This window comes from Adiantum capillus-veneris, chromosome 15 (assembly GCF_014529385.1).
Source record: "Adiantum capillus-veneris isolate H3 chromosome 15, ASM1452938v2, whole genome shotgun sequence".
Taxonomy (NCBI): Eukaryota; Viridiplantae; Streptophyta; class Polypodiopsida; order Polypodiales; family Pteridaceae; genus Adiantum; species Adiantum capillus-veneris.
Window position 1 is genome coordinate 115406365 of NC_140945.1, and position 24170 is coordinate 115430534.

At 43.2% G+C, this 24170-nt stretch overlaps 1 pseudogene; it reads left to right on the forward strand.

Annotated features, from left to right (window-relative positions):
- Nucleotides 1-944: 944 nt before the first annotated feature.
- On the forward strand, nt 945-2490 carry LOC147441325 (jasmonoyl--L-amino acid synthetase JAR6-like; annotated as a pseudogene).
- Nucleotides 2491-24170: the final 21680 nt, after the last annotated feature.

Genomic DNA, 24170 nt, shown 5'->3' on the forward strand with positions numbered 1-24170 from the left:
GATGGCGTCCAGGCAAGGGAAGGGAACTAGGTGGAGAACACTATTCCCAATTGCTTGGCGATGAAACGCAAGAAAGTTATGACATATCTAATGATTGATTTCTATGGCGGAAAGTACAAGACACAGTATGATGATATCACTCAATAAAGACTTCAAGGGTCCCTCACTACTATTGCCAAAGTGATGTTTACTTCTAATTGTATGTCACACCTATACAACGTCATACTAAATGCTTGTGAGCATAGTAAATGCCAATGCACGCAAGTATCCTCAAGGTGACAAAACTGAAGGGGAATAACACCAACGTATGGGATAGCTTCTAGGACTTGAGAATGGCTGAAATATGAGGGTACCGAAGGCTGACCTATGAGATAGCTTCTAGGACATATGATGGCTAAAATCGAACAGTAATGAAGGCTAAAACTTGATGGCTGATCTGATGCTATTTCTAGGGTTGATTTGAATGATCATACTACTAAAGATCAGCTCAAAATAGGTTGATTTGAGAACTCAATACTGAGACCCATCAGAATTCTATCTTTGAAGTGGGTGTTGTTTTTTGGAATCAACAATGTGCATTTCTTAGGGACAACAGAGAGTCGAGGGTTGTGTTTTTGCTCAAAAAATTTGCATCCCTTAGTGAAACAAATTTTGGTTGATTTGATTCATTAATGAGCATGTGAAATTCAATGCACAACCCTTTGTCTCTTACTCTGTAGTTATGGGACTACCTCTGATGGTCAATAAAAATATCTTGTGCTCTACAAGGAGATTCTAGAGGCTTCCGTCCGCCTCAGCAAGATCGCAGCAGCATATAGAGGCCAGTAAGTATTTGTGTCTGCATGGAATTCCCACCATCTTTTTGGCATTGCGAGTCATGTTTTCATTGAACAACACTCATCATCTTGAGCTTATTTTGAACTGATAAATGTAGTGCTTTCCCCACGAGGGTTGGAGGTATGTTCCTTGAGCTTGTCTTCTCTGGGAAGCTGTTTACTAAATGCTAGCCTTTCTTGCTGCCACCACCCATCTCTTTAGAAGCAAAGAATTCAAGCAGAAGCAGAACTTTGCCAACGTCTGCGCTTGCAGCCCCGACGTAGTTTTTTGGCACCCTGACAATCGACAAGCCATGTACTGCCACTTGCTTTGTGCTCTTCTTCACGGTGACGAGCTAGAGTTTATCACTGCCACCTTTGCATACACCATTGTTGAGGTCTTCCATACCTTTGAGGTTGAATGGGCCAATCTCTGCGATGACATCCAGCAGGATGAGCTGACTAGTTGGATTATGGACCTCGACTTGAGGACAGCCATGTCCAAACTCATGCCAACGCCACACCCCGAGCTTGCTAATTGGATTGCTTCCAAGTGCTCCACTCTTGAAGGCTGGGCTGGTGTGATTTCTCACATATGGCCCAATTGCAAGTACACTACTCTATCATGACAGGGTCCATGGAGCCCTACCTCGATCGCTTGCGCCACTATGCTGGTGCTCTGCCTCTTGTTAGTACTGACTATGGCTCCACAGAGTCATACATTGGGGTAAATAATAACCCAAAATCTGAGTCCAGAGATGTGACCTTTACTGTGGTGCCCAGTTTGGCCTACTTTGAATTCATCCCAATGCCTTCAAGAGGCATGATTGATGACTGCCAACAAGAGGCAGACCCAGTCAGACTCACTGAGGTGGAGATTGGCTGCGAATACAAGGTCATTTTGACGACATATGGAGGTAGAAAATCCCATTTTTGGCCAAGACTAGCTCAATCCCTTAGTGTTACCATTTAGTTTTCTTTGAGCTAGATTGTGTTGTCTTTTTTTTGGACTAAAATCTGGTCTATGTGCAGGTTTATATCGTTATAGGCTGGGGGACATCATCAGGGTGACCGGCTTCTTCAATGCATCACCGTAATTGGCATATGCATGTAGGAAAAATGTGTTGCTAACTATGCACATAGACAAGGACACGGAGAAGGACTTACAGCTTGTTGTGAATGAAGCAGTGGAGGAGCTAAAGATAAATGATGCCAAAGCAGACCTCATCGACTTCATGAGCTTTGCTAACTTGTCTAGTTCCCTAGGACACTACATGGTCTTTTAGGAGCTCAGCAGGAAAAGCATTAGCAAGTCGGCCCGCCAAGATAGCCGAAGAGGCATGTCACCATTGGATCTCAAGTTCAATGAAGTGATGAAACAAGGATGTGAGCAAGCAATGTATGAGGAGAGCGTACTGAGGACGTGTGCCATTGCAATGGATCTTGCTTTCGTGGACCCTGGGTATGAGGGGTCTAGGAAGGCCAAAATGATCGGGGCGTTGGAGCTATGTTTGGTAGAGAAGGCACCTTCCGTGGGCTACTAGACCGGTATCTAAATTGGGGTGTTGGGGCAATAGCACAATACAAGACGCCGTGCCGCGTTGTCTCCAAAGAGGTGCTCAACTTACTCAAGAATAGAGTAGTACTATTTGTTCACAGCTCGGCTTATCTTTGAATACAAGAAAAATGCTGGTGCTGATTCTAGAGTTGAAGCACTTGCAAAACGCAAAGTGAGCGATGAGCCAAATACGGTGTTAAATACGAAGCAAGTGAAAAAACACTACTCCTGGCTGTTTACAAATGGAATGCAAGCAAGTTATCGCGGCGGATACATTGCGAAGCTCAGATGCGAATTCCGGGTGCAATCATACATGATTGTAGCATGAGAGAGTCCATCACTTTGCACTAGTAAAGCAGTCCACATCTTTTTCACGCATTTCTTGCGAACGGAAAACCATGCAGGCTCACTTCCAGCATAAGCCTCATAGAAGATGAGTATCGCAAAAGAGCAAGCAATACATAGTCGATCTCCAGCACAAGCCTCATAGGAGCTGAGTATTACAAAAGAGCAAGCAATACATAGTTCCACAAACGTACAAGAGCTAGACAGGATCCCCTCGAAAATGCCGTCTATGAACTATTGCCTGCAACACATTTTGGCGCTAATACTGATCTTGATTTTAAAACTCTTGATGGTTATACTCACCAATAAAGATATCGAAGCAGATAAGGATCAATTGTATTCTGGTACTATGCATTACTATAGGTCACTCTCGGCGTTTTTCAGTTTTTGGTCCTTCTCCTGCTGAGTTGGCTCGAACCTCGCCTCACTAGTCTCTTCACTCGTCTCTTCACTCTGATCTAGCGCTTTGCCAATTCATTATAGGCTGTAGGCAACATTGGGGTATACTGTGATATCTATGGGGTGACCTGCTGTGAGATCTCGCTACAAAAAAGATGACAATGAAGACGTCCATGCACTAGTGCAAGGACAGACTGCAGAATAGAAGCTATTGAACGAGATTACTCATGTATGATCGGTTCAAGAACCTGGTACACACTTCGACGTTCCAGCTAGATTAGGAGACTCAAGTAGTGGTTTTGGTGCTCAGCATCGAGGCCACACACAAGGGGTAGACTTAGGGTAGACTAGGTGATCAGGGAGCGAACAGATTTTAGTTAGGTTCGACTATCCATCTCTGTCATCTTCTTTTGCATTTTCTTTACTCCTAATTCGCATTTTGTTTTTGTTTTTGTTTAGTAGCAATATAATTAGCTCATGGTCTTGGTGGTGTCTCATGTTTACGTTCAGGTTGCAGTTGCGAGCTTTGTATGTCCATATGCTTTGTTGCCTAGCTTGCTTTTCAGAGACATATTCGGCCTAGAGCAGGTTCCAGATCACAGGTTGTGATTCGAGAAGGATATTGCAGAGCCACAGAAAATCCCACCATCCTCTCTCTCTCTCTCTCTCTCTCTCTCTCTCTCTCTCACACACACACACACACACACACACACACTTCTACACCAAGTAATCGAACCTGTAAATAACATAGATGATGAGAGAGACAGAGAGACACCTCTTCAAAATCGTACGAGCCCTTCCTCCCTCTCACAACCTCGCTATCAACTGCAACAGAGAAAAAGTGTACACACACACACACACAATCAAATTTCCACGCTCAAAATGCACCCGAACCACCAAACAAAAATAGAAAATTCACGCATGCCCTCCACCCAAAAAAAAAAAGCCTTACTCGGCCACTCCCCATTGACGTGATACCCTATGGCCATGCTAGCAAAAATTCTCCCTATAGTCCCTGCCTTACGGCAGTGCCAACAAACAAAAGAAAAACAAAATCGAGCAATTGTTGACTTGACCAGTTAGCACCAAAGGCCAGAGAGTCTTGAGAGAAGGTGATCAGTGATCACTGTCGATCCACTTGCAGAGCCTGCACCTTCGACTCTCTTGTAATATTGAAATTTGAGCACAAGGGCTCTCTCTCTCTCTCTCTCTCTGTGTGTGTGTGTGTGTGTGTGTGTGTTGGGCCGATTCAGAAGTACAGGTTCCATGGATCCAAGAGAGGTCGCTATAGCTATACTAGGACGTCATCAGAAAGGGAGAAATTTTGCAGTATATCATATGGTGCAACAGAAAATACCGGAGCGATTACCTGCAGCAGCAGCAGCAGCAGCAGCGTCAATGGCTGCCTTAAAGCGGGAGGATGACTGCTGCACTGTGCTGGACTTCTTTTCCCTTCTCTCTCGTAGACGTAGTAGTTCTGCTGCAAGCAGTGATCGACGACGGGGATTTAAGCTCATCATTCTTGCCCAGTTTGAGGTCGGGAATTCATGCAATTACGACCCCGCAATTACGACCCTTATATATGATCGACGCACTATTTTCTCAGCTCTAAGGTGGAATCCTGATTCTGTGGATTACATCCGGGCAAGGGGGTATTCATCAGGGGGCGACGCAGTCATACCTAACCTTATCCATGCGATTGAGGATCCCACTCTCCAATGGGGCGTCGATGCTCTGTTTTTCTTCCTTTCCCAAGCTCAATTTGAGCAGATCGTGAACCTCCGCCTTCTCGCCACCATTCCGCCTGTTACCGCTCTCTGCCTCTCCTCTTTCGCTTTGTCAGGTGAAATAGATCTCTGCAAAGTTTTACTCGCCTCGTGCAACTTCACTCATCTCTTTGTAACAACAGCCCATATTTATCTTCCCTGTTTTACGCTGAAGATGGATACACAAGAGGCCTTTGAAACCAGCACTTCCAAGCTCCACTCGCTCTTCATTGGGTACATGACTCTTACCCCAGGAAATCTGGCCTGGGAAGCTCCAGCAACAGCTCTTGCATCTCACCCTTCCCTCAGTTCCTTTACTCTCTTCGGACTGACGCAGCCTTCGTCCTTAACAATTATCGCCAAACTTTTCTGCTCTGCTTTAATCCAGAATAACCCTCAGTTAACATCCTTGTCTTTTCTCTCCAGCAAATGGTTGAATGCATCTAATGAATACCAGTATAACGAGCAGTTCTATAGCAATCAGTCGGTAATAGATAACTCCCTGAAGGTAGTGCTTGATGGCCTCAGACGACATGGCACTCTTCACCAAGTAAGCTTTGATGGCACACCGCCTCTAGACGATGACCCTGTAATTGCTGCACAACTCAAGAAGAACGCAGAACATGCCGATCAAATCAAGTTGTTCAAGGCAGAAGGTTTCAAACTAGTGCCCCGTTCCACCGTTCGACTCTATATGTGTGGCCTTCCCCTCTCAGGTATTCATCACATCCAAAATATCTACAAGGATCTATTTGCTCAATGCTTCCTTCTCAACATCCTTGTGTACTTCACTTTGTTCATGTGATCACGTTTTGTCATTTCATATGCGGTCTTGTAGGAAAGACTTCAATATCTCGGTCACTTTTTAAATGGAGCAAAGGCTCACTTCCCATATGGTCACGCCTCAAAGGTATCAAATTATCTGATCGAACAAGTGGTATCGAGGTAACCATCATTGAAAGCCCGCTAGATTGCCAGAGGATATCAGTGTGGGACATGGCTGGTCAGTTGGAGTATCACTCTTTTCATGAAAGCATGCTTCCTGATCTGGGTGACCTTGCTATTCCCTCTTTGTTCTTGTTTGTCTGGAATCCCTTTAAGTTGAATGATCAAGGCGAACTTTTGCCAGATGCACTGGGTGGTAAATTCGTTGTGAAGCACCCAAACAACTTCAGGGATGATTTCAAGTATTGGCTTAAGTTTCTAGCTTCCAAGACCCCCAAATCCAATATCCTCAAACCCTATGTGGTGGTTGTTGTGACAAGGGAAGACCTTGGTCTCCCAGACATGAAAGTAGAGTTACATACTGTTTTTGAGTCACTACGAGTGAAATTTGAAGACTATATCCATTTGGACATGGAAGGGTTCTTTCAGGTGAATGCAATGAGTCCCAATAATGTTTTTGAAGGAGTACGAGCGGAAGTGCGACGCAAGAGAGAGTACGAGAAGAAGAGCACGACGATATGGTGAACTCGCTCTACTGTAATGTGTAGAGCATAGTGAGTTCTTATTAGGTTTTTACAAAAGAATATGTGTACATACTTGGCGGCCCGCCCACTTACCTGGGTGACCACATTGGGCTTTATACCCCAACAACCTCCCACTTAAAGTCCAATGTGGTACTTTAAGTGTGAGAGAAGCTACTATACAAGCTAATATACAAGAGATGTAGAGAAGTGATGTACTACCCTACACCTAACTGCTTGCAAAAATGCGCAAAGCTCTCTGAGGGAAGTCCTTTTGTAAGTAGATCAGCAGGATTTTCTGTGGTGTGAACTTTGACAAGCTGAAGTTGCTTATCCTCGAGCATTTCCCTAATGAAATGATACTTCACATCCACATGCTTTGTCTTTGAGTGATACTGGATTGCGAGCCAATTGTATAGCACTTTGACTATCACAATATAACACATGCATCTCTTCTTTGATTCCCAAATCTGTTACTAGTCGATTAAGCCAAATTGATTCTTTGCATGCCTCTGATGCTGCAACATATTCAGTCTCTGTAGTAAACTGAGTAACACAATCTTGTAATCTAGAATGCCATGATACTGCTCCACCAGCCAATGTAAAGACATACCCTGACGTAGTCCTTCAGTTGTCTAAGTCACCTGCATAATCTGAGTCTGTAAAACCCTTTACACTTAGCTCCTGACTCCCATAGCATATACGCATACTCTTTGTAGCTTTCAGGTATCTCAATATTCCTTTCACTGCCTCCCAATGTTTCTTGCCTGGGTTTGACATGTATCGACTTACTACTCCCACTGCAAATGCAATGTCTGGGCGAGTAGCAATCATTGCATACATCAAACTACCCACTGCAGACGCATATGGAATCTTATCCATTTCACCCTGTTCTTTCTCAGACACAGGACAATCTTGTTTGCTAAGTTTCACATATGGTGGAAATGGAACACTCAGTGCCTTTCCCTTCTCCATATTGAAACGTTGCAAAACCTTGTCAATATACTCTGTTTAAGATAACCAAATCAACTTCTTTGATCTGTCTCTCTCAATGCGCATACCAAGTATATGACTTGCCTCACCCATGTCTTTCATGTCAAACGATTTTGCCATCTTTCACTTCAAAGCTGAAATTTCTTCCAAGTGCTTGCCAGTAATCAACATGTCATCCACATACAAAATAAGGATCAGCCAACTACCATCCTTAGCCTTCTTTGTATATAGACAGTGATCGAACTCACTACGTTTGTAGCCTTGAGAAAGCATAAACTTGTGGAATTTATGGTACCATGCCCTCGGTGATTGTTTTAAGCCATAAAGACTCTTTAACAACTGGCATACCCAATCTTCCTTGCCTTTCTCAACAAACCCTTATGGCTGCTGCATGTAAATTTCCACATCTAAATCACCATGCAAGAACGCTGTCTTGACATCCATTTGGTGCAACACCAAATCTAATACGGCAACCAATGCAAGAAAGCATCTCAATGTAGTCATCTTGACCACCGGAGAGAAGACTTCATCAAAGTCAATGCCTTGTTCTTGCTTAAAGCCCTTGGCAACAAGCCTTGCTTTGTACTTTGGCTGACTATCATGAGCGGTGATCTTATACCTGTAGAGTCTTTTTGCCCTGTGGTAATTTAACTAGCTTCCATGTCTTGTTTTTATGCAGAGCTGTCATCTCTGACTGCATGGCCAATTGCCAATTCCCGGAGTCCTTCATTTGCACTGCTTCCTTGTAACATGAAGGCTCATTGCAATCAGTCAACATGACATAGTTCATAGATGGAACAAACCTATCAGGAGGTCGCGTGACACGTCCAGATCTACGCACAATAGGTGGCTCAGGCTCAGCCACAACTTGTGGTTCCACTCTATCCTGTCCTTGCTCCTCTTGAGCCCTGACATTTTGTCTTGCACGTGCAGGTCCATCTTCTTGGAAGACAACTCTTCTAATCTCCTCAACCCTCTCTGGTTTAGAATGATATTTGGATTCATTAAAGTGAACATCATTGCTGCGGACAACCTTTCTGGATTCGGGATCCCAAAGTCTGTACCCCATCTCACCAGAATTACCATAGCCTAGAAAGATGCACTTTCTACTCTTTGGCTCAAGTTTGTTCCTAAATTCCTTTGGAACGTGAGTATATGCCTCACAACCAAAGACTCTGAGATGCTTGTATGAGGGCATTTTGCCTGACCATACCATCTGTGGCACTGAATCCTTCTGCAAAACCTTGCTAGGAGATCTATTTACAAGATGAACAGCTGTTGATACATCTTCAGCCCAAAACCCATTTGGTAGTTGTGCATTAGACAACATACTTCTGACCTTCTCTTGTATGGTCCTATTCATCCTCTCAGCAACACCATTTTGAGGAGGATTGTAAGGAGCAGTAAGTTCATGTTTTATACCTTTTGACTCACAAAAGTCCTGAAAGGCCTTTGAAACATACTGTCCACCATTGTCAGTGCGTAAGCATTTAAGGTTCTTGCCACTCTGATTCTCCACAAGTGTCACAAACGTTTTGAAAACACTAAACGCTTCATCCTTGTGCTTGAGAAAGTAAACCCATACTTTCCTCGAGTAATCATCTATAAATGTCATAAAGTAAGAAGCTCCCCCTAGAGATAGGTTAGGTATAGGTCCACACAAATCACTATGAACAAGTGCCAACTGTGTATCTCTTCTACTGCTTCTATGCTTATGTGGCTGCTGTGTTTGCTTACCATACAGACAATGTTCACAAAATTCAAAATCATTAAATGAAAAGCCAGGCAAATAACCAGAACGAGACAAGATTTCCATTCCCTTCTTGGACATATGTCCTAACCGGCTATGCCACAAAGAAACGTTCGGCTGCTCGGTTACATTGATTACATTTTTAGAGACATTTGATACATAAATCATGTAAAGTCCTCCAGACTTTACTCCATGTGCTACTATCATAGAACCCTTGGATATCTTTCACATGTTCTATCCAAAAATGGTGACGTAGCCAGCATCATCAAGTAAACCTGTGCTAATCAAGCTCTTTGTAATTGTGGGAACATGTCTCACATTCTTCAGCGTGAAAGAAGAGCCATTCTAAAACTTCAATTGAACATCTCCAACACCTAAGATCTCACATGTCTGCCCATTGCCTAGCCGAACATGACCTTTAGTGGTCACATAAGAGGTAAACCACTCCTTGTTTGGAGACACATGAAGTGATGCCCCTGAGTCTATAATCCAGTCACTCAGTGCATTTCCATCAGATGTTGTAAGAAGAGCTGAGTCCATTGTATTCTTCAAGAAGTAGATGTCTCCTGACACTAGACTGTCATCCATTGCAACAGTGTTTGTCACATTTATTTCTTGAATCTTCACTGAGGACTTGTTCTTCTCACCATGGTCTTCAGCTTTCTCTTTGCCTTTTTCTGCTTTCCATTCTCTACAGTCTCTTTTCATGTGACCCTTCTTGCCACAATGGTAGCATTCTATGTCACTCTTGCCTTTAGCACTGTGGGACTTGCTACGAGACTGATTCCTCTTTCCACCTTTGTACTTTTCTTTGGTCCTTCCCCTGACAACTAAGGTTGTTCCTTTGCCTTTGTCCATTGTCTTTCTATTGGTTTCTTCAGTAAGAAGACTTTCTTCTACACCTGCTATGTTCAAACCATCTGGAGGTGCATAATTACTCAAAGCTGTGCGAAAAGTGTCCCAACTTTCTGTCAATGTGATCAACAGGAACATAGCTCTAACAGGTTCATCAAACTTGACACCTTGAGCTGACAACTAACTGTAGATTGTGTTGAATTAATTCAGATGATTGGACATAGGTGTCCCTTCTTTCATCTTCAAGTCAACAAGCTTCTTAAGCCAGTATACCTGTGAAGCTGCACTCTGCTTCTCATAAAGATCACTCAGCTTTAACCATGCTTGATAAGCCGACATCTCGTCTGCTACATTGAAGTAAACGCTTTCTGCCAAAGTCAGCATAATGGTAGAAAGTGCCAATTCATCCATTTCGCTCCATTCATCTTCGTCCATATCTTCTGGTTTTATCCCCTTGAGCTTTATACGTTTTATCTGCTTCTTTTGTACCAACACGTGCCAAATCTGCTTCTTACACAATGGGAAATTGGTTCCATCCAGCTTCTTGGTATTGTAAAGAGCAGTGTCCTTTGATCCAGCCATAGCTACGCTTCACAGTGGTTTACTTTCCTGGGAAAAATTCGGCAGAGTTTCCCCTGTAAACTGACCTCTGAACCAATATCAACCTGTCAAATGAACCAAGAAAGCTTCAGATTCTGCATAAATTTTGGCAGAGTCTCCTTCGTAAAATGGCTCTGGTGTACTCAAAAACAGACCAAAAAACAACTCAAAAACACTGTCTCTCTGACACTGTAAGCTGCGGGTAAACCTGTCCTACACTTGTACTGTCTCTCACTGTCCTGTCACTGTCCTGTAAGCATAGACTGTGACAATGCCTCAACGGCAGTAAAGCAAAGATGCAATCCCAACTGTCTAACTCACAGTCAATACATCCTAGCTGCCTATCTAAGGGTGCTCGAGGGATCGCTCCAAGACCTGTATCACCGAAAGGATCTCAACATTCGAGAATCCCCCAGCTCAATAAAACCTCAATAGACCCTCAACAAAGGCTGCAGTAAATCTACCAATACATAGACTTCCCACAAAGTCATACATCCACAAATTTCCCACTGTATGCTGTAACCGCTGCGGCGGTTTTTCGCTGCGTGACTCACAGCCAGCAAACCCTCAACAGACATACATCATCTCTGACAATACATCCCATGTGGAAGTACCTGCAATGTCAGGATGAAATCTGGAATATCAAGCAGCAAACACAAGCTACCTGATGAACTAGTGGATGTCGCCTACAGTCTGTGTGCAGATGCACCTGTGTCGTATGTGACACGCCTCGAAGAACTGTGAGCCGTCCTTCGATGTGTAGACATCCACAAATCAACACTCTAGGAGTGTCGATATCCTCAACACCTGCAGTTGTAGGCCGAAAACCCCAAATTTGCAGAGTCGAATCTGCACCTGCTGAGACCACGTAGTCGAAAATGGCCTGCGCAGAACTTTGTCGAAGCCGAACGGTGACCGAGATTATCTCAGAGTGAAATTCTGAGCACACCCTGCCCTACAAGCTTTCCCACAAGATTTGGGGTCGTGTCTTTGCCTATCGAATTTCACTCCAATCTGAGCTGGTGACTCTAGCCTCCTGCAGTGATGCCCCGAGCCTCGATCTGAGCTCTGATACCAGTTGAAGGAGTACGAGCGGAAGTGCGACGCAAGAGAGAGTGCGAGAAGAAGAGCACGACGATATTGTGAACTCGCTCTACTGTAATGTGTAGAGCATAGTGAGTTCTTATTAGGTTTTTACAAAAGAATATGTGTACATACCTGGCGGCCCGCCCACTTACCTGGGCGACCACATTGGGCTTTATACCCCAACAGTTTTAATCCTAGGATCTCATCTGTTAAAGTACACAAAAGCTATCCTTGAGGTGGCAATCGATGATTTTAGTATTTGTGATGAGGCAAGGAACCTCTTTGCATGTTGGAGTAGAGAAGGGAAGATCCCTCCTTTGATTCCCAAAGAGAGGTTCTTTTGCCTAACCCACGAGAAGTTGGGCATTCATGAAGAGATGTGTGAGGCAGTTTCACGCTCTCTTAACAGTTCTAGGGATGTGATTTTCTTGCCAACCCTTGAGCTTGTGGTCATGGATACAAAATGGTTCTGCCAAAAGATCATGGGAGATATCTTACACTTCGACGTGAATTCTATTGGCTCATTTACTCAACACTCCTCCAACGGATTTTTCACGCCCCATTACCTGGAGAGGCTTTTAAAGGAAGAGCTGATCATCTCGAGACAGGGTAGCAAGTGGAGATTTTCAAGGACCAGGTACATGTATCAATTTCTTAATGTGTGTCATAATAATCAATATCTAATTCTCCTAAATGATTTTCTCATATTAAACTGATCATTTAATGTGGGGAAGGCCAGGGGAGAAAAAGCTAGAATATTGGTTAAGCTAGCAGACAGCCCACAGTGGGGATCCAAAGGAGGGAAAATAGGGATCCAAAGGGGGGGCCATCTGCAAAAGATCCATGTGCAACAATGGGCTAAAAAGACCCTAAGGTTCAACCCATTAAGACTTCCAAAATGCTAAGGTTCCAAAATTCAAAGGTTGTGTCCAAAGGTCAAACCTAGGGAAAATTGGATGCTTTGTGTGTGCCCTAAAAGTCTTTGCACATCCCTACATGGGAGGGGGTGAGCCCTAAAGGTAGGGGATGAGAGAGAAAGACACACACACACACAGGCTCCCTTTACACAAAGGGAATGAGGGACACATGTCAGCTCCCTAGGCCAGATGCCCACAAGGTGTGCCAAATTTCTATTGGATGACCCTTGAAGTGGACCAATGAGAATAACTCTAGAGTAAATCTAGTTTAATTAATTTAAAAACATTTAATAAAAGAAACCAATGAGAATTAAGTCTCCTAGAAGACTATTGGGCAGTCTCCCAAGGGGTCCAATGAGCATTCAGGAGCCCCATGGCTTGCTTGATTCCTATTGGCCAGGAGGCAAAGGGGTCCAATGAGAGTTTAGTTTAATAATTTAATTACCTAAAGCTCTCACAAAAGGGGAAGGGGGACACATGTCAGAAGGCTATCACTTATGCTGCTTAATTGTAATTAGCTTGACTTGGGGAGGGCCAATGAGGCTTCAGGAAGAGCATTTAGCAAGAGGGCTCGCCCAAGAGAGAGAGGGGGCTGATTTTTGCAATGCATTATCACACACACACTCACACAAGCTCATGTGTGAAGAAAGAGAAGACTATCTCTTCCCAAGCTTTAATGGAGAACTCATCACCTACTCCAAGCTTGTGAGATAGAAGCCTACATCAACACTCTCTTGGCATGTGGATGCAAATCCAACCAAGAGCCAAGCTTCAATGCATGCTCATCTCCTCTACCAAGCTAATTACTAAGCTAAGCTATGCTACATATGAGTGATTATGTGAGGAGATGTACATCTTTCTCGTAAGATACTCCTTCTTCCTCTCAATCTACTCTCATACCCTGCTAGCTCTCACCATCTTCGAAGGTGAGTGAGGTCTTGGGTCTGAGAACGGGGATAATTCAAGTTGTGTTTGTTAAGTGTTTTGCTTAGTGCATGAAGTTTCCATCTTCATTGCACTAGCTAGTCTTGAAGGAACACAAAGAATTGTATTGTACAATGTCTCTCTTGATGGGAGAAACCATAATACAAAGCCTTTTGGAGGGGGGACCGGCTCCATGAAAATCTGGTCCTCAACTGTTGTGAATAGCTTAATCTCTCTCTCTTTTGAAAGTATTGTTGATGCTATCTAACTAGGTGTTATGCTTTTTGTTGCTCTCTCCACCCAAGCACTCTTGTAATTCTGATTAGGAATCTATTCTAATGAAATTCCCACTATGTTCCTGCTAATTTCCGCTACACATAAGTTATTAGGCCATTAAATTTTACATTGGTATCAGAGCTCAAGGTTTCTCTTTTCTTGCTCAAGAAGGGAGGTCCTCAAGCTAGCTACAAACGGTTGGTATTATTAATTTCTTGTGAGTAAGTAGAATAGGGATTTTTCAGCCTTGCAGTGCGCCTGCCTTCGTGTAGTTAACGGGGCATCACCGTCGAGAGCTATGGTCTTAATAGTGGAGTCCTACGGGGCTTGCCTACGGCTTAACTACTATGGAGCTATTAGAAGCGTGACAGGAGCTGGTGCTGTTTTGGTGTCGAAAGACCCTCTCTTCTATTCCTTGCAATTAATGGTATTCGAGCCGCGGGTACAGTAGCTTGAGTGCTTTTTCTAAAGGGGTAAAGAGGAGTAGCAACTAGGGCTTGAAGTGCCAAAGTACACCTAAAAAGTTTACACCTAAAAGTTGTTAGAATGGCTGACAATAGTAAAGAGAGTGAAATTAATGTTGATAACTTTGATTTTGCTCATGAGCAAGCTACTAATGATGCTTCAATGCTTGTTAACCATCTTGTTTCTAGGCTTCAATAAGCCATGGGCAATCCATCTCTCCAAAGTGAAGTGCAACAGCAGCTCCGTGCTCACGGGATTCTCCAAGCTCATCACCATGACGAGAGAACACCTAGGAAGCCTCCTTGTGAGACTACCAAAAGAGGTCTCTCTCCGATTCGGTAAGAAGAAGAGAATCCATATGAAGGGCTCAAGAATTTACTTCTTGATGATGCATCTCCTTCCCAAAGGAGAACTCAAGAGCCTCCACCGAAGGAACGAGAAAGAAGCGAGTCTCCCGCCACCTCAGCGGAGATGGCTCCACGAAGACGGCGGGCTAAACGCTCTCCATCACCACCAAAGCAGAGAAGACCATCACACTCTTCTCCACGCCATAATTCAAAGAGGGATGATAAAAAGCAAGAGAAGAAAAAGGCGAGAAAGAGGACACCCTCTTCTCCATCTTCTTCATCCTCTTCCTCTTATGAAAGCTATGGTGGAGACGACAAAGATCAAGACAAGAAAAAGGCGAAAACGAGGTCACCCTCTTCTCCACCTTCTTCAAATTCTTCACCTTCTGAAGAAAGTGATGGTGCAACCTTTGAACCATCAAAAAGAAGAGGCCATAGGAAATCCTATGCCGCATGGAAGAGGTCGTCCAAGTTGAAGAAATTCAAAGAGGGAGGGAAGAGCATCTCTTTCCTTACCTATGATCGTACCTTTGGTGCTACGGACAAAGTCTTGGCCTTTATCCAACAATTCGATGCGGCGTTTGGAGATGAGGGCTTCACGGAGTCCTCTAAGCTACGCCATGTAGCTATGCACTTTCAAAAGTCCTCCAGAAAATGGTGGTCTAGCCTACGAGCCAACGGTGAAGCTCCACAAACATGGAAAACTTTAAGAGCTTCCATTATGAAGCAGTTTTTGGCCACCGATGCCAAAGACAAAGTACTCACCGAATTGCGAAGCTTAAAGCTCTCTCCCAATGAATCTATCCACAAATATGTTGACAAGTTTTGGGACCTACAACTCAAAGCCACTGTCTTCAAAAAGTTGGATTTTGGAGAGCAAAAGCAACAATTTTGTGCGGGCTTAACCGAAGAAATGGCGGAGTATGTCAACTCCCAAAGACCACGTACCATATCGGCGGTAATACACCACACTATAGTTGCCTCTCGAATCAATTTCCAAACGGGGGCAAAAAGAAATAATAAGCCCCCGAAAAATAAGGGTTCCAATGAGCCTAAGGGGAAGGACAATGTCCAAAAGTCTCCTAAGGGCAACTCCAACAAAGCTAAAGAGAAGGGAGTTTACAAAGGTAAGAATAAACTCTCTCCTGAAGAGCTTGAGCGTTATCGTAAGGATAACCGGTGTTTCAAGTGCGGCGAACAAGGGCATGCGTACCGCGCTTGTCCCCAAAAGAACAACCGCCAAGATCCTCCTAGAGCTTCCTTGGTTGAAATCCAAGAGGAGGAGACTCACCAAACTCACCACAAAGGATCTCCTCTATGCCATGCTTGGGGAAAGGTAAGAGAACATGATGCTTTTATTCTCTTTGACCCTGGTTCTACTCACAATTTTATATCTATAGAGTTGGCCACCAAGCTAGGAATACAATCCTACGAGATGGGAGATGTCCTACCCGCAGACAGTGCCTTCAAGGGGCAAGAAGCTTCAGTCACTCCCTTAATCGGGAAATTGAGGCTTCATGTCCAAGGCTATGTGGACAAAGAGGACTTCTTTATCTCTCCTCTCAAGCATGAGGATGTAATCCTAGGGGCACCATGGTTTGACCGCCTGGCTGCCAATGTTAAATTTCCTGAAAGGAGAATCTCCTTTATGTTCAGGGAAAAAGACATGTATATAGATGCTAAGGAAATGGGTAACACCATCCCCATTGTACATACACCAGCTTTCAACAAGTCAATAAAGAGCTCTATTTCCGTGTACATGATTTTTGTTAAAGACTCTCAAAATGAACCTAATGCTTTAGCAAAAGAAAATAAAAGCAACCAAAAGGAATTAGAGTTATCCAATTTTGTCAAGGGGTTTCAAGATGTTTTTATTGACGACATCCCTTCTGAGCTACCTCCTAAACGAGGTAATGATGACCATGCAATTGAACTTCTTCCAGGAATTTCACCGCCTAATAAACCTCCTTATAGAGTTTCTCAAGCTCAACAAGAGGAGATTATGCGGCAAGTGCATGAGTTAGTTGAGAAGGGTATGGTTAGGCCAAGCTCATCTCCATTTTGCTCACCTGTGCTATTAGTGCAAAAGAAAGACGGCACATATCGTATGTGTGTCGACTATAGAGCACTAAATAGGATCACTATCAAGAATAGGTTTCCCGTTCCACGGGTAGAAGACCTATTTGATAAGCTACAAGGATCGACCTACTTCAGTAGGGTTGACCTAAAAAGTGGCTATCATCAAATAAGGATAGTTGATCAAGACATTGTAAAGACCGCATTTCGTACTTCATTTGGTCTTTACGAATACATTGTCATGCCTTTTGGCTTGACCAATGCACCAGCCACATTCAACCGCTTGATGGAGAAGCTGTTCAGGCCTCATCGAACCTTCACTGGAGTGTTCTTTGATGATATTATCATCTACTCTAATTCATTGGAGGAACATAAGCAACACCTCCAGGTAATATTTCAAGTTTTAATAGAGAATAAACTTTATGTTAATTGAAAGAAAAGTGAATTTTTCTTGCAAGAGATTCAGTATTTAGGTCACATTATCTCTCAAGATGGCATCCAAATGGATCCATCCAAGTTAGAGGTAATAAAAGGATGGCCTAAACCAAGGAATCTTCATGAACTAAGAAGCTTCATAGGTATGTGTGCATACTATAGACGCTTCATAGAAAAGTTCTCACAAATTGCGGGACCATTACATGACCTAACAAAGAAAAGCGTTAGGTATACATGGTCTGCTAAGGAGAACAATGCTTTCGAAAAGCTTAAAGAAAAGCTTATCTCTCAACCTGTGCTTACACTACCGGATCTCTCAAAACCATTTGAGGTCCAATGCGATGCTTGTGGTGATTGCCTTGGAGCTGTTTTGCTCCAAGAAGGGCACGCCATATGCTATGAGAGTCGAAGGCTCGACCCTATTGAGCAAGCTCTAGGCATATACGAAAAGGAACTCCTTGCAGTTCTACATGCCTTAGACTCATGGAAGCACTATTTATTGGGGACTCCTTTCATTCTGCGAACGGATCACCAAAGTCTTAAGTACTTCATGACACAGACCAAGCTCCCCGACAAACAAATGAGGTGGGAAAATTTCTTTTCGCAATTTCATTTTCATATTGCTCACATTGCTAGCAAGCATAATCAAGTAGCTGATGCACTCTCAAGAAGGCCGAGAGTGAATGTGGTTTCCATAGCAACTCACAATGATCTATCTTCAATGATAGATGAGTATGCTATTGATCCCGATTTTAGAGATGTGATTTCAGCCCTTGCACTAGGGAAGAAAGAAGAACCATTTACTTTACAAGATGGTTATCTTCTCTATGGCAATAGACTATGCGTTACTAACTCACTACGTGAGAAAGTAATGTATGAATCTCATGCTCCGCCTTATGCGGGGCATAGAGGGATTCAGTCTACCTTAAAGGGAATTGAAACATATTTCTATTGGCCTACCATGAAAGTGAGCATACAAGAGTATGTTTCCAAATGTGTGGTATGCCAAAAGACAAAATTTGATAGAGGGAAGCAACTTGGATTGCTTCAACCCTTGCCAATCCCTAATTCACCATGGGAGAGCATATCCATGGATTGCCTAAGTCTATCCATGGGAATACGGGAATATGGAAGATAGTAGACAGGTTTAGTAAACAAGCTCATTTTATACCTGTCAAAAAGACTATCAAAGCCCATCAAATGGCAACCCTCTTTATTTCACAAATTTTCAAGTACCATGGCTTGCCCATGTCCATAGTGTCGGATAGAGATCCTAGAATGACCAGTAATTTCTGGAAGGGTCTCTTTGAGAATTTAGGTACAAGGCTAAACTTCTCTTCGGCCTATCATCCACAAACTGATGGCCAAAGTGAAATAGCTAACCTAACCATTCTCAATCTACTAAAAGCCTATGTAACGGAAGTAGATCAAAGATCCCAATGGGAGAAGTGCTTACCCTTAGTGGAGTATGCTTACAATAACACTGTACATACTTCCACAGGAAAAGCACCTTTCGAGGTAATTGAGGGAAGATCAAAAAGTCCCTTGCTACTTAAGGTACATGGGAAGATCTTCGCTGCAGATGAGTATAGCCGAGACCTACAAGAATCTTTCCAAAAGATTAAGGATGCTATCTCTATCTCACAGCAAAGGCAAAAGGCTGCTGCTGACAAGCACAGAAGAGCCCAAGCCTTTAAAGAAAACGATTGGGTCTTGTTAAAGTTTCCCAAGGCTCGATTAAGGCACACAACGGGCAAGAATCCTACGGGTCACCAAAAGTACTATGCTAAACTAGCAAAAAGGTACTATGGTCCCTTTCATATTCTTAGGCCAATCAATGAGATGGCCTATCAACTCAAGTTGCCCAATCATTGGCTCATACACAATGCTTTTCATGTGAGCCTATTAAAGCCTTACAAAGGAGAGCCACCTCAAGAACCAACTATTGAAGACCCACTGGAGATCGAGGACCAAGAAGAGGTGTTGCAGCCCGAGTCCATTCTCCGACATGAAGACAAGGTACTAAGAGGCGGTAAGACTATCCGACGATATCTTATTAAGTTTAAGAATTATCCTTTTGAAGATGCTAGATGGATGGAAGGCATACAATTAAAGGATAAGCTAAACCTTGTCAATGCTTAGAATGCTTCCCAAGAGTAAGCAAATGTACAAAATGTTAAAAAAATGAACAAAATTTTTGTCTTATAAGACTCTCTTTTTCTTTATTTGTGCACAAAAATGAAGTAGTATGCATGCTTAGATCAAGTTTGCGGAGACGACGTCTCCCAAACACCAAGTAGAGCTTGTCACTCTACTATGGAAGACTGATAGGACTAATGTGCAGACATGCTTGTGGCAGCCTCAGGCTCTCAAGTGCCAAATGGACTAGTCATCCATTGTGGAATGATGTCGTAGGGTAACATAGGGATCCTCTACTCGCTAAGAAAAGGACTCATAAACATGCTTAATCTTCTCTACACCATAGTCGAGGACGACTATAATTTCAAGAGAGAGGTAATGTCATAATAATCAATATCTAATTCTCCTAAATGATTTTCTCATATTAAACTGATCATTTAATGTGGGGAAGGCCAGGGGAGAAAAAGCTAGAATATTGGTTAAGCTAGCAGACCGACCACAGTAGGGATCCAAAGGAGGGAAAATATGGATCCAAAGGGGGGGCCCTCTGCAAAAGAGCCATGTGAAACAATGAGCTAAAAAGACCCTAAGGTTCAACCCGTTAAGACTTCCAAAATGCTAAGGTTCCAAAATTCAAAGGTTGTGTCCAAAGGTCAAACCTAGGGAAAATTGGATGCTTTGTGTGTGCCCTAAAAGTCTTTGCACATCCCTACATGGGAGGGGGCGAGCCCTAAAGGTAGGAGAGATGAGAGAAAGCCACACACACACATAGGCTCCCTTTACACAAAGGGAATGAGGGACACATGTCAGCTCCCTAGGCCAGATGCCCACAAGGTGTGCCAAATTTCTATTGGATGACCCTTGAAGTGGACCAATGAGAATTAAGCTAGAGTAAATCTAGTTTAATTAATTTAAAAACATTTAATAAAAGAAACCAATGAGAATTAAGTCTCCTAGAAGACTATTGGGTAGTCTCCCAAGGGGTCCAATGAGCATTCAGGAGCCCCATGGCTTGCCTGATTCCTATTGGCCAGGAGGCAAAGGGGTCCAATGAGAGTTTAGTTTAATTATTTAATTACCTAAAGCTCTCGCAAAAGGGGAAAGGGGGACACATGTCAGAAGGCTATCACTTATGCTGCTTAATTGTAATTGTCTTGACTTGGGGAGGGCCAATGAGGCTTCAGAAAGAGCATTTAGCAAGAGGGCTCGCCCAAGAGAGAGAGGGGGCTGATTTTTGCAAGGCATTATCACACACACACACTCACACAAGCTCAGGTGTGAAGAAAGAGAAGACTATCTCTTCCCAAGCTTTAATGGAGAACTCATCACCTACTCCAAGCTTGTGTGAGATAGAAGCCTACATCAACACTCTCTTGGCATGTGGATGCAAATCCAACCAAGAGCCAAGCTTCAATGCATGCTCATCTCCTCTACCAAGCTAATTACTAAGCTAAGCTATGCTACATATGAGTGATTATGTGAGGAGATGTACATCTTTCTCGTAAGATACTCCTTCTTCCTCTCAATCTACTCTCATACCCTGCTAGCTCTCACCATCTTCGAAGGTGAGTGAGGTCTTGGGTCTGAGAACGGGGATGATTCAAGTTGTGTTTGTTAACTATTTTGCTTAGTGCATGCAGTTTCCATCTTCATTGCACTAGCTAGTCTTGAAGGAACACAAAGAATTGTATTGTACAATGTCTCTCTTGATGGGAGAAACCATAATACAAAGCCTTTTGGAGGAGTACCGGCTCCATGAAAATCCAGTCCTCAAATGTTGTGAATAGCTTAATCTCTCTCTCTTTTGAAAGTATTGTTGATGCTATCTAACTAGGTGTTATGCTTTTTGTTGCTCTCTCCACCCAAGCACTCTTGTATATCTCATTAGGAATCTATTCTAATGAAATGCCCACTATGTTCATGCTAATTTCCGCTACACATAAGTTATTAGGCCATTAAATGTTACAATGTGTCCCCCCATATAGTTCATCAAGATGATAATTTGTACTTATAGCTTGACATTTTAGGGATGTACCCAACTCCAAGGAATCTAAAGAGGTTGTTGGAAGCGATATAGTGAAGGTGCTAATTGGTTTGCAATTAGCTTGCCCCAGAGATAATACTCTGACATTCTCCTTCCAGCAAGTCTTTTAATGGCCTAAAAACTTGTGTGTAGCAGAAATTAGCATGAACATAGTGGGCATTTCATTAGAATAGATTCCTAATGAGATATACAAGAGTGCTTGGGTGGAGAGAGCAACAGAAAGCATAACACCTAGTTAGATAGCATGAACAATACTTTCAAAAGAGAGAGAAATTAAGCTATTGACAACAGTTGAGGACCGGATTTGCATGGAGCCGGTCCCCCCTCCAAAAGGCTTTGTATTATGGTTTCTCCCATCAAGAGAGACATTGTACAATACAATTCTTTGTGTTCCTTCAAGACTAGCTAGTGCAATGAAGATGAAAGCTTCATGCACTAAGCAAAACACTTAGCAGACACAACATCAATTATCCCCGGTCTCAGACCCAAGACCTCACACACCTTCAAAGATGGTGAGAGCTAGCAAGGTATGAGAGTAGATTGAGAGGAAGAAGGAGTATCTTACGAGAAAGATGTACATCTCCTCACATAATCACTCATATTAGCATAGCTTGGCTTAGTAATTAGCTTGGTAGAAGAGATGAGCATGCATTGGAGCTTGGCTCTTGGTTGGATTTGCATTCACATGCCAAGAGTGTGTCGATGTAGGCTTCTATCTCACAAGCTTGGAGTAGGTGATGAGCTCTCCATTAAAGCTTGGGAAGAGATAGTCTTTTTCTTGCTTCTCACATAGACTGTGTGTGTGATAATGCCTTGCAAAATCAGCCCCCTCTCTCTCTTGGGTGACCCCTCTTGCTATTTGCTCTTGCTATCCCCCCATTGGACCTCCCTAGGGCTAGCCAATGACAAGTAAGCAGCATAAGTGATAGCCTTCCGACATGTGTCCCCCTTTCCCATTTTGTGAGAGCTTTAGGTAATTTAATAATTCAACTAAACTCTCATTGGACCCCTTTGCCTCCTAGCCGATAGGAATCAGGCAAGCCATTGGGCTGCTGAATGCTCATTGGACCCCTTGGGAGATTGTCCAATAATATTCTAGAGGACTTAATTCTCATTGGTTCTTTTATTAAGTGTTTTTTAAATTAATTAAACTAAATTTACTCTAGCCTAATTCTCATTGGTCCACCTCCAAGGCCATCCAATAGGAATTGGGTACACCTTGTGGGCATCTGGCCTAGAGAGCTGACATGTGTCCCTCATTCCCTTTGTGTAAAGGGAGCTTCTGTGTGTGTGTGTGTGTGTGTGTGTGTGTGTGTATAGCTTTCTCTCTCATCCCCTACATGCAAGGCTCGCCCCCTCCTAAGTAGGGATTGTAAAGAATTTTTTGTACACACACAAAGCATCCAATTCCCCTATGGTTGACCTTTGGACACAACCTTTGAATTTTGGAACCTTAGCATTTTGGAAGTCTTAATGGGCTCAACCTTAGGGTCTTTTTAGCACATTGTTGCACATGGCTCTTTTCCAGATGGACCCCCCTTTGGATCCCTATTTTCCCTCCTTTGGATGTCGGAGAGCTACTTGATTATGCTTGCCAGCAATGTGAGCAATATGAAAATGAAATTGAGAAAGGAAATTTGCCCACCTCCTTTGTTTGTCGGAGAGTTTGGTCTACGTCATGAAGTACTTAAGACTTTGGTGATCCGTTCGCACAATGAAAGGAGTCCCCAATAAATAGTGCTTCCATGAGTCTAAGGCATGTAGAAATATGTTAACCCTCACGGCACACGGACACCCCATCATCTACGATGGACGCGTATTATGTATTTGGTAGAGTCAGGTATCGGGCTTGTCGGACCAATAGGGAAAGGTAGAGTGATCGTCGATGAGAGGCGCACTTTAACTTGGACATTCAAGGGATTAGTTGGTTAAGCATGGGCGCCCAAGTGTGAATGGGGTGAGCTCCTATAAAAGCCAACTAAACCTAATTTTTACTCATTCTCTCATTTGTGCAATTGAAGAGTGCTCTTGCTCCATCTCCATCTTCTTCTTCTTCACCTCCTTGTGTGTGTGTGTGAGAGAGAGAGAGAGAGGGAGAGTGTGTGTGCGATCGAGCATTACGAAGGCACGACGGCGGCGAAGCGGTTGAGCGCGGCACGACTGCAGCTTCTTCTTCATCGCGGCGAGGAATCCACCACGAAGGCGAGCGTAGAGCGGTGAGTGACACACCCTTTGTTTTCTTGAGCTTGCTAGTTTAGGCTTGTTGTGTGCTTGGAGCCGTTTGTGGCTCGCATACGGTGTATTGGCAAGTCCCTTGCTTCGACAGTGCGGCAAGGAGCGCACATTTTTGGCGCCGTTGCCGGGGATATGCCCTACACTAAGCTCGGTTAGCACTTTACGCTTCCTTGTGGTGCAATTTCTATCATAGGAAAGGCAGGGAAGGGGTGTGTGGAGATTTCTGTTTTTTGCGTTTTCTACATTTGCTGTCAAGTTTCAATTTCTGCTATTGTCTGCGTTTTTCAATTTTTGCAATTTCAAGTTCGGCGTTTTCAATTTCTGTCAAGTTCTGCAATTTCTGCGTTTTTTCTGCATTTTCTGCGTTTTTCCTGCATTTTTTTTCAATTTCTGCGTTTTTTTGCATTTTCTGTCAATTTCTGCAGTTTTTTGCATTTCTTTCAATTTGCTGCAATTTCTGCGTTTTTCTGCATTTTTTTCAATTTCTGCGTTTTTCTGCATTAAAAAAAAAGTGTTTTTTGAGAAAAAAATAAAAAATAAAATAAAATATTGGAAAAAAAAATCCGGAAATTAAAAACGCGAGTGAGTGGGCGGTGAAATTTTTCGAAAATAAAAAACTTGAGGTATAAAAACGTACGGGTTGGTTTGTATAAAAGATAGATCGGGATCGGGATCATTT